Source organism: Eschrichtius robustus, chromosome 5 (assembly GCF_028021215.1).
Source record: "Eschrichtius robustus isolate mEscRob2 chromosome 5, mEscRob2.pri, whole genome shotgun sequence".
Taxonomy (NCBI): Eukaryota; Metazoa; Chordata; class Mammalia; order Artiodactyla; family Eschrichtiidae; genus Eschrichtius; species Eschrichtius robustus.
The window spans coordinates 12145798-12160569 of record NC_090828.1 but is presented as its reverse complement, the minus strand read 5'-3'; the positions used below and the strand labels follow the sequence as shown (position 1 = coordinate 12160569).

At 41.0% G+C, this 14772-nt stretch overlaps 1 protein-coding gene across 1 annotated transcript in view; it reads right to left on the bottom strand.

Moving 5' to 3' along the window:
* Positions 1-298: 298 nt before the first annotated feature.
* Positions 299-14772, bottom strand: part of IRS1 (insulin receptor substrate 1) — a 62861-nt gene continuing 48387 nt past the window's right edge. Inside the window, exon 2 of the mRNA XM_068544323.1 lies at positions 299-1327. The gene's annotated coding sequence lies outside the window, so the exon portion shown is untranslated. The remainder of the gene's footprint in view (positions 1328-14772) is intronic.

The following is a 14772-nucleotide window of genomic DNA, read 5'->3' as shown; positions in this document are numbered from 1 at the left end:
ATAGGCCAGTAGCCACCAGGGCAAATGGACCAAATTACATTCAGTTAAATAATGTAACACTGGACATTCTCAGAAAACATGAGATAAGAGTCTTAAGGAAAGTGACATGTAGCCCTGGTCATGATAAAAAAACACGTTCTGGAATTTTAATTTCTGGTTAGAAATGAAAGACAAGTATTCACTTGTCTTACATCTTTCTAGAGACAGTGCAGGAAATGAAAGATCCTAACGTGTGCAACGGAAAAAAAAAATGGTGGCAATGGAACAGGAAGCTTACAGAAGTGGGGGAGGGGAGAAGAAAAGATCAACAGTCTCTAGTTTATTATGAATAGAAAGAAATTTCCAGAATTTACAAACACCCACATTGTTCATTCCAAAGAGAGCTTTTGATTCGAAGGGATCACCCATGTCGCCTCCTCTTTACAGTATATACAATGGAAGACACTGATTGCCTTTTCTTGTAATTTTGCTTCCATTCAATTGCCAATTTTAAGCTGACACTTGAAACTACCCAGTAGAATATATCCTTCTTCAGTTTAATTAACATGGCCTATTGCCTTACAGAAAAAAAAAAATACAAAATTAAGATCAATTCTTGTAAGGATCTCAGCTCAACATCAGGGCTATATTACAAGAGATAGTATCAGCAAATAGAACTATACAATTGAGAACCATCTATGGCACTATGATTCTTATTATATTACTTTTCTGAATTACAATCTTAAAACAAGGATCGTACCCTATTCTACTCTTGTTAGCCTTGTTTTAAGCATTTGCTCCACTCTTTACAACAGAACATTGTATACCTCAGTTCCACATCCCAAAAAAAGATGTGCTGTAAGAAAAGTTACATTTTAATTAAAAAAATTACACTTATAAATCAAAAACCTATGTTAAATATTTAATACTCTCTCCACCCAAAGCAAACAGTTCCGTATGAAATAATTTACAATGATGCTCTGTCGTACACGGTTTCAGCAGCAGATGAAATGTGTCTTGTAAATGCAATGAGCGTAAACCCATTCTCTTGTGGCACGGTGGGGGGCACATCAGCTCATGTGGCCAGCTAAGTCCTTAAGGTTGAAGATGAAGTTTATGCAGACTCATTGTTCTGGTGTCACAGTGCTTTTTTCTTGGCACGATATAGAACGTGCAGTTCAGTCAACAAACTCCTGAGGATTGTGTAAAGTAAACAAACTGAAATGGGTGCATCGTACCATCTACTGAGGAGGAAGATGTGAGGTCCTGGTTGTGAATCATGAAATATTTAGAGTCTGGGGACCCATGAGTTAAAGGAGGATTTGCTGAGGTCATTTAGGTCTTCATTCTGAAAAGGAAAACGAAAGAATTCGTCACCATGGGCATCTCAAAATGCACGTTTGATAGCTTTTTAGGGTTCTTCTTTTAAAAGGGGCAGCACCAGATAAACTGAAGTTACAGGCACAAGCAGTACTGAGTACTTCAGTACAATCAACAAACTGTACTTAACTTCTTTCTTTCAAAATGCAAGAGTCTAAAGCAATCACAAACTCAAAATAGTCAATATTAAGTCAGTAAACCGATCGATGTGATTTGGAGGTTTCAGAAGTTTAGCAATACAAAAATGCAAAACACTTTGATGTTCTTATGATCCAAACAAAAATGTCCACTGCAGATTTTGTGTAAAACAACTACAAAATATGGTAAGCAGCTTACAGTCAGGCTAGGCTTAATCTTCTTTTGGTTAAAAGTCAACTACAGATTTTAGAATTTGAAGTTGCAGGGCTTAACATTACAAAATCTGAAATAGGTTTTTAACCTGACATTGGTTGACAGGAGAATTTTAGATGCAAAATGAGATCCAAGCAAAAGAGACCTAGTTAATCATTAACTAAAGAAAGGGGTTCCGATTTAGGTCTAACAGAAATAAGTTATTCTGGCAGAAATACAACATTTCTTCTATGCAATTTAAAAAGTCAAACCCCAAGGGGTGTTACCCATTCCCTTCCAGAAAGGAGACACCTTTTCAACCACATAAAGCCTCTTTTGCTCTCAAGTCTTAACATTAGATAATCCTTCTGAGGTCCCTATTTTTCGTGCATCCAAAAGGTATCTATAAATATCAATATTTATAGAATGTCCTGAGCAGTAGATGGCACAGAGTAGCTAATCAATATACCTGTTGAATGAGTAAATGGTTGCATTAAGTACTATGTAGGATACAAAGGTGAATTCTGCTATAGGCTCTGCTTTCTAGAAATTCTAGCAAGGAAGGTAAGCTTCACTCACAGATAGACGGAATGCAAAGTAGAAACGGGGTGAATACCATGATAGATGCACATAAGCAAAAAGCTCTGGAGGTACGGAGGTGGGAAGAACACTTCTAGCTAGAAGAGTAAAGGAAGCACCTCGTTGACACACTTGGCTTGGTTTGGAAGAAATGGAATAGTTTGGGGATGTGGAAACAGGGATGGTGTTTCAGTGTTGCATCTCCAGAACCCAGCACAAGGGCTGGTACATAGCAGGAACTCACTAAATATGAGCAGAATGAATGAAAGGGACAAGGCACACTTCCCATCGGGGGCACAGGACAAAACGAGGCCCGGTGGGATGAGAGCCCAGCCCTGGACAGGCCAAGTGAGGGATGTGGTTTTGTTAGAGCACAAGATATCTGCAAAGGGGTAGGAGGAGTGATGTCTACAAACGCAGGTTGGGGTGGATGGTGAGGAACCTTGAAGGACAGGCCAAGACCTCTTTAAATAAGTGAAGGGACCACAAGGACATGCTTTGTGATATGATCAACATGCAAGCAGTAATGATCCAGGTCAGTCACAAGGACAGCGATAGACTAGAAAATCCACACAAGGTAAATGTTGACCGACGTTAACTTTTTCTTTTCTCTGTCTCTCCTCTTTGAAGGAGAGTATGGCTGGGACCAGCCAGCATTCACCATCTACAGAATGGCTTTCAGGGAAGTTGAATTTACCAGATGAGGACTCAGTTTTACCAGGAGATTTCTGTTCATTTCACAGTCTTAACCCCACCCCTAAATGACGGAGAAAGTCTATTTTTCTACTTACAATAAAGCCTTGACCCGGAGACACCAAGGTAAAAAAAACAAACAAAAAAAGCACTCCAGGCTTATCTCTTTAATTGCCAGAGAAACAGGATTTACTGTGAAAGCTACAAGTGAAAGAAAACCTGGCCTTTCAAAAACCCCAGAGATCTTACTTACTTTCAAGTTTCTCCTGAATTCATATTGCAATCTACCAAAATGTTCCCACCAGGATATCTACATACAGCTTAACACAGCTTCATACATCCGGGCCTAAAATTAAGTAGGAAGGCCATACTTTATTACAAAGGCTTGAGACAAACAAACAAACTGCCAATTTATGTAAAATGGGGGAAAAGTTAAGGATGCACAATGTGCTTTTCATTTTACATCTGGCTCTCATCCAGAACAGCTGAATGAACAGCTTAGCACAGGAACAAACTATATCCAGTTGTGTCATCACATGTGCCAACCTGCATGGATGCAGAAGGGCAGAAATTGGGGGCCCTTCGAGGAGAGAAAAAAAAAATATGGCTTCGCCAGATGCTGAAATCTATTGCTTTGGCCCACTCGGAAACCATCCCTGTAATTTTCCGCAAGTAGTATGTTCAAAGAGCAGGAAATAAAAGGATATAACAATTCCTTCATATACCTTCCACTCCAAAATCTCGGCATGCTACTTTTCAAAGCCTTTATCGTAAATCCTGATCAACGTATGTCTCAGCCACTAATGCTACCTACCAGCACCATCAACTTAGGAGTCTAGAAAAAACTTAAAGTGGGAAAGAGGTAGGCAAGGCTGACACAGAGGAAATGGGAACAGAAGCTATAAACAGACGATAGAGGCCTGGAAAAATTTAAAGAGAGAGTCTGAAGTTCACAACTGTTTATCTTTGTGCAAGGGTGTGTGTGTGTGTGTCTGTGTCGGTACATAAAGTTTAGCTACTGAGTAAACTACCAAGATTTTTAACAGACATCCTCAGTGAGGACTCTTCCTTCCGGCAGCCACCTTGGGGTCTGCATACTTATTCCAGTCATGCAGCCATTGTTCGAAGCATTTTTGGAATGCCTTCTTCAAGTCCCATTTCCTTCTTGCAACTGCCTTCTCAGCCTTGGGCATATTCTTTTGAATGGTCTCTATAGCAGCCAGTTTGGCCGTGTGAGGGCACATTTGATCTTTGGAGACAGCCAGAAAGCTTTGAGAGCCAAATATGGTGAGTAAAAGAGCTGATTAAGCTGGATAATGGTTCCCAGCGAGGTATTATCGAAAGCCAAAGAACTCCAAAAACGAAAGTTCCAAAACCATAGCTGTTTACCATTGCTGTAATGAGTTTTGTCGGAAAGGAACTCTCCTAACATTACACACAGCCCTTAGCAGACGCCTCATGGGACTTCAGTTCATCTGTCTACATGCCTGCCTCTACACACTTGCAATCAAGAAGGGCTGTGCTTGAATAAAGCAACTTACTTGAAGAAGGGCAACCGTGTATATTTGTTTGCATGCAATATAATCTATATTCATACATCTTTGTAACTTGGGAATATGTAAAAAAAAAAAAACAAAAAGCAATACTAGCCTCCCACAGTCATTAAATGCAATAAACATCTGTTGAGTGACAAATTAAAACAAAATACAATGATAAAGGCTGTAACGCACGTACTGAAAAAGAAGACATGGGTAATGTGTGTTTAATGCACTTTATATATACAACTCCAATCGACTCACAACCAACCATACGAGGCAAATATTGCTACGATGTTTTACAAAAACTCATTTGTAGCTCTCATAAACTGGAAACGGAAAAAGCAAAACATATCCTTGGAGAAGAGCTGTGCAAATATCAAATGGTGATGTTCCCGTTATACATTCTCTCTAGTTACATCACTGGGGAATAACTTCTGAACCCAGAAATACGATGCACCTGTCACAAGATTTAGTAGCAGGAAATTACATTTTGACAAAATTTCATCACCACATCAGCATCTACGGTCCGCATGTGTCTTCTCACAGGATAAAACCCACCTAATCCTGCTGCTAGTAATGAAAAATGTAATTTTTAAAGCATTATCAAATAAGTCAACACTTGGGCAATGCTACTTGAGACCTATGGATTATTGCATTATTGTATCCAGTAGGAATTTACATCTTCTGGACTCGACCCACTTAAACTATGCCGGCTAGAGCTGAAAAACAAATAAAGCTTCCGCTTCCTTTCACACTATCTCAGCCTACTGATTAGTCTCCACTGAGTAAGCAGCTGAAAACAGCATAAGGTTATGATATAAGTACAAGAGAAGGATCCGCACCCTTTCAGCAATGCATTTTTAGTCAAACCCATTGGCTAAAAGTTTTTATCTTGTATTTAAATGCCTTGAAACTTCCTACCAATTTGTTAAGCGCAACATACTTAAAATACCTGGTTAGAGCATTACTAGCGGTTTCTGCTTTTACTAAGGAGACAGGAGTATAATATTGTAAGTTGCTTGGCTGTTGTCATGTACTAAAATGTAGCCAGAAAGAAACTCTTCCTTATCCAACTATGCTTGAAAAAAAAAGTAACTATAGTAATGACTTTTCTTCAATGGAGATCATTGTTTGAGATCTTATATTGTAGATTCAACTAGAAAAATTCATATAAAAAAATTCCTCCACTTGAAGAAATGTGTCAAAACTGCACATTTCTCTTTCCCTTAACATAAACAGCTGTGACTTAAAAAAAAAAAATCTTGAGCGTAATATAGAAAATTTATGAGACAGTAAATGTAAAGAAGGAATAAACATATAATTCATTATAAACATTGTAATTCCTGTCACCCAAGGAAAACCACTATTCAGCTATGGTTCTGATTTCATTATTTACTTAAAGGATTTGAACTTTTAGTATTCCATATTTAATGTCAAAAATATTTTAAGTAGCGAGGAAATAATGCTTTAATCACATTTAGATCTTTCCCATTCTGAAAAACCTGTGATGAGAAGATAAAATGTTAACCAACATTTTAAACCTTCTTGGTATTCTACCCCTTTCCCATCCTCCCAATTCATTGTGTATGGGGAGAAGTATGACAATTTGAAAGCAGAAAAAAACCCTCTGGCTTCCTGGGTTTGGCTTCCAAAAGCCTAAGTCCTTAAGGGAACGGCACAGGCAAAGTATTCAGAAGAACCAGGAGGAGGGTGGGGGGAGACTACTCTCAGAGGAGAAAAAGGTTACCTTTGGCTGGGATCAGAGGGAGAAAAAAGGTGGAAGGGATGTGAGAGCAGAGAGGTCGGTAGGGAGCTCTGTACCTTGCAGGATGCTGAACACAGCACCTGTGACATCTTCCTATATCCTGTCTTCCCAGGTCTGTTGATTTCTTATTTCGCACAATTATATTCAACTGCGTACCACTAACCATGACCACAGTTCATTTCTTCAGCTACCTCATTGATGCTAATGTAGTTAATTCATGGTACCGCTAATTTAGAGCTGATCAAGTCTTCCAGAATGCTCACCTATTAACACCTTATAACACACTGCAAAAGTACTCTGTTTTTAAGCGTACCTGAAACCTGAAAAACAGGCCCAGTAATTTTTTTTTAAATCATCAGTATTGAATACATTTATAGTCCTGGTAGTGTGTAGGTGTCCTTTATTTTACCATTCACCATGCAATCTCCGATAGATAAATGAAAGCATGGATCCATCTGATGGAATGTGAAACCCCTTATGAAAGGAATTTCCTGACTTAGTGCTTGGGTTCTACCATGTGAGTTTGACGGTAGCATCTAGGGAGGAAGCAGCATTACCAGCCCAGCTCTGTTAGCTACGGTAATCACCCAAAGAAAACAAAGTTAAATCCAGAGAGCTTGAAGTTTGGGCCAAGGGGAACATTTCTCTGCTCTTCACAAGGTACGGCTGGGAGGTATGGGGGCAAGCTGAGACTTTGGGAAAGGACAGATCTAAGTAGTGAAAAAGCCTTCTGTTTTAAAGCCTTCAGACCATAATCACCAAAAAGAAAAAAGAAAAAAATCAAGTTAGGATTGAACTAAAGAAGTCAAGTTAGAGGTAAGACCCAAGATGTTTGCTACTTTATGTTGAAAGGAGAAAGCCGTTTTAGCTAAAGGAAGGAAACCAACATCTTAGGCCAGAATTGAGCTGGAAAAGACTTGGTTTCATGGTCTTAAATGGCAAAGGGTAACCAACAGGCCAAGCCAGGGCTTTTTAATGCAGCTGCTTAAATAGCAGTTTTGCCTGTTGCGAGTCACATGGGGGAGGGCTGGTGAAAATAACAAGGTTGCTGGCCAGCCCTTCCAGAGCGCAGAGTTGCCAAGGAAGGATATTCGGGGACAGTTGCCAACATGTGAGGGGCCATCTCGCTCCAGTTCCCCTTTTGTCCCAGGGAAAGACCTTCTGGCAGGGCTGGTGACCGCAGGAGACCACCAATGAAGAAAGGCACACATATTACGCAAAGGAAAGAAGAGAGGGAGGGCCCAAGGAGCCGACCGTCACGCCTGTGGGCTCCCGATGTGGTCCAGCGGGGGGAAGGCTGTCAGCGCCGTGGATTTCTCCTTCCCCGACAACAAAGGGCAGAGGGAGGAGGGTCTGGAAACTTTTCCAGAGAGTTAGGGATTTATGCAGAAGATAGATTTAAACAACAACAACATATGGTTCTCAACAATGAAAAGTATTCCGTCAACGATCTATTAAGGAAATCTGAATAAACATTCAGAAATCTTTTAAGCCAAAGAATATACACTTCAGTTATTGCCCATTCTTTTTAGTAAAGACAAGAGCATGCTGATAAAGCAAAAGGTAATTAAAAGATAAAGCAAGTGGGGGTCAATACCATAACAGTCTCCCCCCAAAATGTAAATCCAAATGTCTCAGATCTCTCTTCTGCCAAAATTCTAACAAGTCCCCACATACATGATCGTCAAGGTAGAGGAACTCAGAAAAACAATCCCTCTAACATTTCACGTCAGACCACATGTGCTGGGAGACAGGAAGCTTTCATTTTAACAGAGCTCAACCAAAATAAACCTGTTGCTTGAAGACATGAAAATAACAGGACATCATCTTCCCTACCTGAGGAGGCAAGTCATAAAAGTCGCTCTTTCTCCTGCCTTCGTGGGAGCTAATTCTGCAGTTTATTCCTGCCTCCCAGGAAGTACAATCCCAGCTCTGAGGTTTATATTGTAATTTCACATTGGTTTTTTTTTTTTTTTTTTTTTTTTTTTGGTGATGTTCAGATCTACAGGACATAGGTTTTATTTGTCTGGCTCTGATAACAAACTAGTAGACTTAAATGAAAATCACGGCTTCGTTTACAACATGGTGTTTGCAATACCGTTTCCGTAATTAGGCAAAAGGAAAAGCAAGCAGACCTAGTCCCCTTGCCTTTACTTTTTCTGTTAAATACTTCATAGAGGTCACGTTCTTTGCCCACTCCCCGGAGTCATCTCATAAATTGAAGGAAGCAAGTGCCTGACTTTACCTTCGAGTAATTGTCCGGCTGCTCAATTGTTTCTCATCTACCATCATCAGCTTTTCTGTAACAGCCCAGGAACCAGAGCACAGAACAGGTGTTCTCACAGACAGCCCTACGTCTGCAGAGGGCAGAGGCAAGGATCATTAAGGCCACTGACGTCACTTTTGGCAGCCGGAGAAAAGGGAAAACCCGTGTTTAATCTATTTCCTACTTACTGCAAGTTTTAGTCAGAGTCCCCGATAATACAGGTTGTGGTTGACTTTATGGAAGAACTTGGTAATGCAAGAAAAATGTACTGAACTGAACAAGCATCTTTCAAAGGAACCACGAGGTACCTCAGCCATGTGGCCCTGATCTCCTTCCTGTAGGTGTTTTGGTCATTAAACTGGCCTAACACAGGACAGGGCCATTCCCAGCTGTTCATAAGAAGGTCAAGCTCAGAAAACTTTCCCTACTACATACCTCTAATTAACATCTCCTTAAACGCATCATCATAAATCACAAACAAAAAGGTTTTAGCCTTTGTCTTCCTTCTTGCTTTGAGTATACCAAGGGGGAAAGCTGGGAAGAATTTCATCTGGGATTCTTTGAAGTTAAGTGAGCTGTCCCCATTTTTTTTTTTTTCTTTTTTCTTAAGCAGTCTAAATAATGAAAGAATGCTCTCTGAAACCAATTGAAACAGATCATAAATGTATAAGTATATGGCAGCGTATTTCAAATGTATTCAACCTACAATTCTCATTCATTTTACCTTAAGAATTCTTGTTAAAGACATGCAAGGCATAAAGATCTCTGGGCTATGAGAGCAATAATTAAACAAAAGTCAATGTGAGGGAGGATGGAAAACTGTACCATCCACCTTAGACTACAGAAGGCCAGAGGTTCTAAAATAATTGGGTTACTTTAAAGATGAGCATCGTGTTGCTTACAATAAAGTAACAGAATAAATGTGTTTCCCTTGGGTTGCCACTACCTGAGTGTTACGTGAGTAACCTGTAAGCAATTTTGAATTCTAAAATGTAATTTAGGAAACCCCGTCCAGGCAGGTTATTTTGAGAATGAAGACAGAGCCATTACATGGCTGTTAATGCTTTTTAAAGACTGATCAATTTTAACTCAGGACTTATTTCCAAGTTAAAAATTTTTTTAATTAATTAATTTATTTATTTATATTTTTGGCTGTGTTGGGTCTTCGTTTCTGTGCGAGGGCTTTCTCTAGTTGCAGCAAGCGGGGGCCGCTCTTCACTGCGGTGCGCGGGCCTCTCACTATCGCGGCCTCTCATTGCGGAGCACAGGCTCCAGACGCACAGGCTCAGTAGTTGTGGCTCACGGGCCTAGTTGCTCCGCGGCATGTGGGAACTTCCCAGACCTGGGCTCGAACCCGTGTCCCCTGCATTGGCAGGCAGATTCTCAACCACGGCGCCACCAGGGAAGCCCCCCAAGTTAAAATTTTAAAAAAGACTGACAATGTACATTATCTCTACTCTCGTTACCCTTCTCTCTGTAATTTTGGGAAAGTTACCAACCCTCCTGAATCGTAATATTTTCACCTGTAACATGGGGCTAACAGTGCCCATTCCATAGGGTTATCACTGAGGTTCAATGAGATAATACATGAAAAGGTCTCATCATTGTGTTTCACACATAATAAGCCCTCAATCATTAAATCTTACTGGAACCACTGTCACGAAGAACTAGAAATCCTTAGATCTCATATCCTCTCCGGATACCTGAATACACACCAGCCAAAAACGCCCTGGTGGGAAAAGCAAGCAACAATGAATCCACAGACCAGATGGCAGCCAAGGACCAAAGGTAGAGCCAAGGTTATTAGGATGTATCTTGGGAAGAGAGACAAAGTTATTTCAGAAAGGAGGTGGGTACGGGGGCAAGGCCAGAACAAAATGTAAAAGTAGTAAAAGTAGTAGTAGTAAAGCTAAAAATATGACCCTGTGACACAATTTTAGACAAAAGACCTGCTTACCTACAATGGGCACAGCTCCAGTTAAATACCGGGACGGAGAGTGTTAGCAGATCTTTGAGCAGTTCTTCAGTGAATGCCATCCACATAAATGTCACAGAAAGGCCACTTCTTCTGTTGCTTTCCCGGAAGAAATTAGAAGCTTGAAGTCCCCCCACCCTTTCGAAGTCGGCTAATGAAAGACTTATAATGCTACAGGAAAGAATTTACAAAGAATTCTCATGAATAGGCTTAAATGGATGTTCAATGAGGTTCTTATGCACGATTTCCAGGTGCCAAAGCATGTTTCTAATTGTCGGGGAAGGAATTGGGCGGCTTTTGTTTCCGAATTCTTTTCCCCAGTCTCTCATCTGAAGGAATCGAACAGGAGAGTGGCACAGCCAGCCAATGCTGCCTGAGTAACTTGACGAAAAACTGAAATTGCTGCCAGATGCACGCATCTAATCGTTGGCAGCTGGAAAAGGAGGGGAAGAAATCGGAAAGATAATCTGAAATAATTGATAATGTATACATCGCTCGCATCTCTAAGGTCTTTGAAGCAGACAATGGTGCAGATTTCTAACTAACTGCAAACACTTCTTTTTTGTCTCAGATAAGGAGGCAAATTCTTCCAGTTGACGAAGAGGGGCCGACGTTTCACCCACTGACCCCAAGCTCCTGGTCCTTTGCTTTCACCTTTCAAGTCTCACTTCCGCTGTGCCCTGTTCCTCCCTCTTTTCTCCATTATCTGACATCTCGGCCTTGTCCTTTTCGACTTGGACAAATGGCATTTGCTAAAAAGTTCCCTACCAGCACGCTGAACGAAGTGCGTCATGTTAGTGTGGTACTGAGCTGGCTGCCTGGATGAGCCAGAAGCAGCCTGGGGACAGTTGGGCCAAAATCCTAATGAAGAGCTGGTGACAACTCCTAACTAAGGAGCCCTTATGAAGAATATTGATCAGTGACTCTGAGGGGACCACAGTCCCAAGTGAGGTAAACGGGGTCTGTGAAGGCGACCCCCAGGCCCTCTGGAGTGCCAGGCAGGAGTCATCTGGACTTCAGCTGAAATGTGCTCGTGGGGCTAAACCCACTTCTCATAAAAGAGACCCTCTGGCCTCCAAGCATTCCACAGAGTCTCTAGAGCAATAGTTCTCTGAGGGGGTGGGGATAATTCCTCCTTTCGATGGGCCCTTAGCAGTGCCTGGAAGCACTTTTGGTTGTCACACATCTGGGGTCGGGGGTACGGTGAGAGAGATGCTGTTGGCATTCAGTAGGTAGAGGCTAGGAATGCTACCAAACGTCCCACAGTGCACACGGTGGCCGCCTACAACAAAGAATTACCTGGCCCAAAAGGTCAGTAGTGCTGAGGCTGAGAAACCATGTTCCGGAGCTATTGCCTGTAGCTGAGAAAATGGAGGAAGCCATGCACACGCTCGTCAGCTGTTTCTGGAGTTCACATCAGTTCTAGGGAAGAGTAGGAGGGAAGAAGTGCTCCTGTTCCGAGGCTTGCTTTATTGCTGACTGTCACACCATGACCTCAGAGTCCCAGTGGGTGCCTCCCAATTTCCACTGATGGAAAGTTACCTCTACTGCATCCCCCTCCCTCGTGACCTTTTTACTAGAAGATAGCTGGTTAATCTGATTAACCAGTCCTGCCCCATGTTTTCATATGTCCCTGCTCCAAAGGAAAACAGGAACCTTCTGGATGCAATGCAAAACACTGACTGAAGCGGGGAGAATATCAGGATTACTGAGGCCAAAGCAACAGAATTTGGGGAAGACTAGCAGGGTGTGATGCTTCTCCCCCTATTCTGACCACAGAAAAGAGATCAACCCCACAAGGAAATACATCTGATCACCCCCAGCTCTGTATCTCTGCCCAGCTTAGCCAGGACCTTCTGGATGGTCTTGGACCAGGCATTTGACCTCATTTTGCCTCCACAATGTAATAAAGTGAAGAAAATACCTTGCCCTCACGATCATTTGCAAAACTCAATGAGACAACAAGAGAAGGACACTGTGAACCAGAAGACACCTTCCTTATGTTACTTGTTACTATTAGTCCCGCTCATTGCCCTTCAAATGTCTGGGAGTTAAAACAAACAAACAAAAAAATTAAGGATTAGGTCCCCTCGGTTCCAGAGTTAGTTGACTTTTTAAAATAAATCCACTGACTTTGTTCTCTAAGAGGCTACTCCTAAGTCACAGAACTGTTTCCCACATTTTTTTTTTTTCACTTGATGAAATAAATACCCACCTTGGAAGATGACTTATTACAAAAAAAATAGTCAAAGTACAAGACTGAGATAGAAACAGCAACTGGAATTTCTAAATATAAGATGTGTTCCCAGGAAGACACTTTTAGGTCTGTTTTCCCTAAACTTAAACTTGAAGAAAAATAGCAGGGTCGGGGTGGGGGGTTGTGGTGCAGGGCACTGCACTTGCACCACCATCGATGAGAGGATACAGTGTTCGAAAGCCTAAAATCTAGACAATGAACAGAGAGAACAAGTTCATTTCCAGGTAGTTAGATATGAAGTTTTTCTGAATGAATCCTAAGGTAATGGTGATAAGAACAGATCCTCTTTCAATATAGTCCACAGAAGCTGCTGTGGTCCTAAGGTACACAAAGAAAACAACAGCTTCTCTTCTTTCTAGACTGTAGCCGGAGCCGCTGACAAAATGTCTTCAAAATAAAACCGAACCACACAATCCCAATATTACTACCCACCAGCGACAGGCTATAATTAACACTTAATTAACAGTTCTATGATGAGCTTTGCTTAATTCTGCTCAAAAACTGCCTTACATTTTTTTCTGTAAAACCGTGTCACCAATGGACAATGGCCTACCTGTTTGCCTGGTTTCTCCATGCTTTTTTTTCCTTAACAAGTTAAGGAAGAACGTGACTAGGTCAAGGTCCAGGCCAAGACAGAGTCTTCAGAGATGCTCCTTTCTTCCTGTCTTTCCACTCTCAGCTCTCCTCACTCCCAACCATTACAGTTCCTAACAGGGCCGCTAAACGCAGCCACTGACTTACCACACAACATTTCTTCTTGGAGCCTCCCTAGAGAACTTCCAGTAGAAATAAAGGCTCTCCCAGAGTCTTTCAACAGAGGTGCAAGCCTTGAGAGCAACCAGATCCTTGCTAATTTACCATACTAATGCACAGCTAGAGAAAGTCAATAGGAAGGTGACTTGAGAACCATTGGACATGAGTAAATAAACTGGGACCCTTCCCCATGGTGGCCTTCTGCCCCTGCCTTTGACCATTTAGTGGTTTAGTAGCACTTCTTCCAGGGATAGAGCCAAGAAATAGAAGGAAAACTCAACAAAAATTCAACTAATATGATATCACTTATATGTGGAATCTAAAATATGATACAAATGAACTTTTTTACAAAACAGAAACAGACTCACAGACATAGAAAACAAATTTATGGTTACCAAAGGGAAAAGGGGAGATAAATTAGGAGTTTGGAATTAGCAGATACACACTACTATATATAAAATAAACAAGGTCCTACTGTATAGCACAGGGAACTATATTCAATATCCTGTAATAAACCATAATGGAAAAGAATATATATATATATATATATATATATATATATATATATATATGTATTTGAATCACTTTACTGTATACCAGAAACTAACACAATATTGTAAATCAACTATACTTCAATTAAAAAAAAAAAAATCAACTTAGCAAGTTTTTCCCACCTGACAGTTCTATCAAAGTGGTAAGGAGGTTCGTACAATGACTAACCAAAATACACATCTGGATAACAATTATCCCAATTTTTGTTTTAGATGCCCCATTCCTATTTCTATAGGCAACTTCCACTCCATGACCAAGTCACTGTATAAAGGGTTCGTGGATTAATAGGAACAGAACAATCAAAGCAGTCCCAGGCCTAGTATTATCAGGACTTTCTTGATCGTGTGGTTAGAGAAGAGTTAAAATCATCATTAAATGAGTTGCCCAAGCTCATGAAACTGGTTAGTGGCAGCATGGGGGTGAGACCTGGAGTTTCCCCACCCCCAAAGTAGCACTCTTTCTAACCATGAGTCATTAAAATCTCAAGAGCCCAACTCTTTAGAAAAACAAAATGATCCCAATAGAAGAAGAAGACAGGGTGGTATTCAGTATAAGTGCAAAGAAAGATTCCTGGCAGCCAAGTCACTCAACTACAGTGAGGGGTTTCTTTAGTTGATGGATGTCAAGACACAGCAGAAAAGGACCTCCCCCAAAGTCTCTGAAGACTACACATTTATTGTAACTGAAGATTACACACCAATTTAG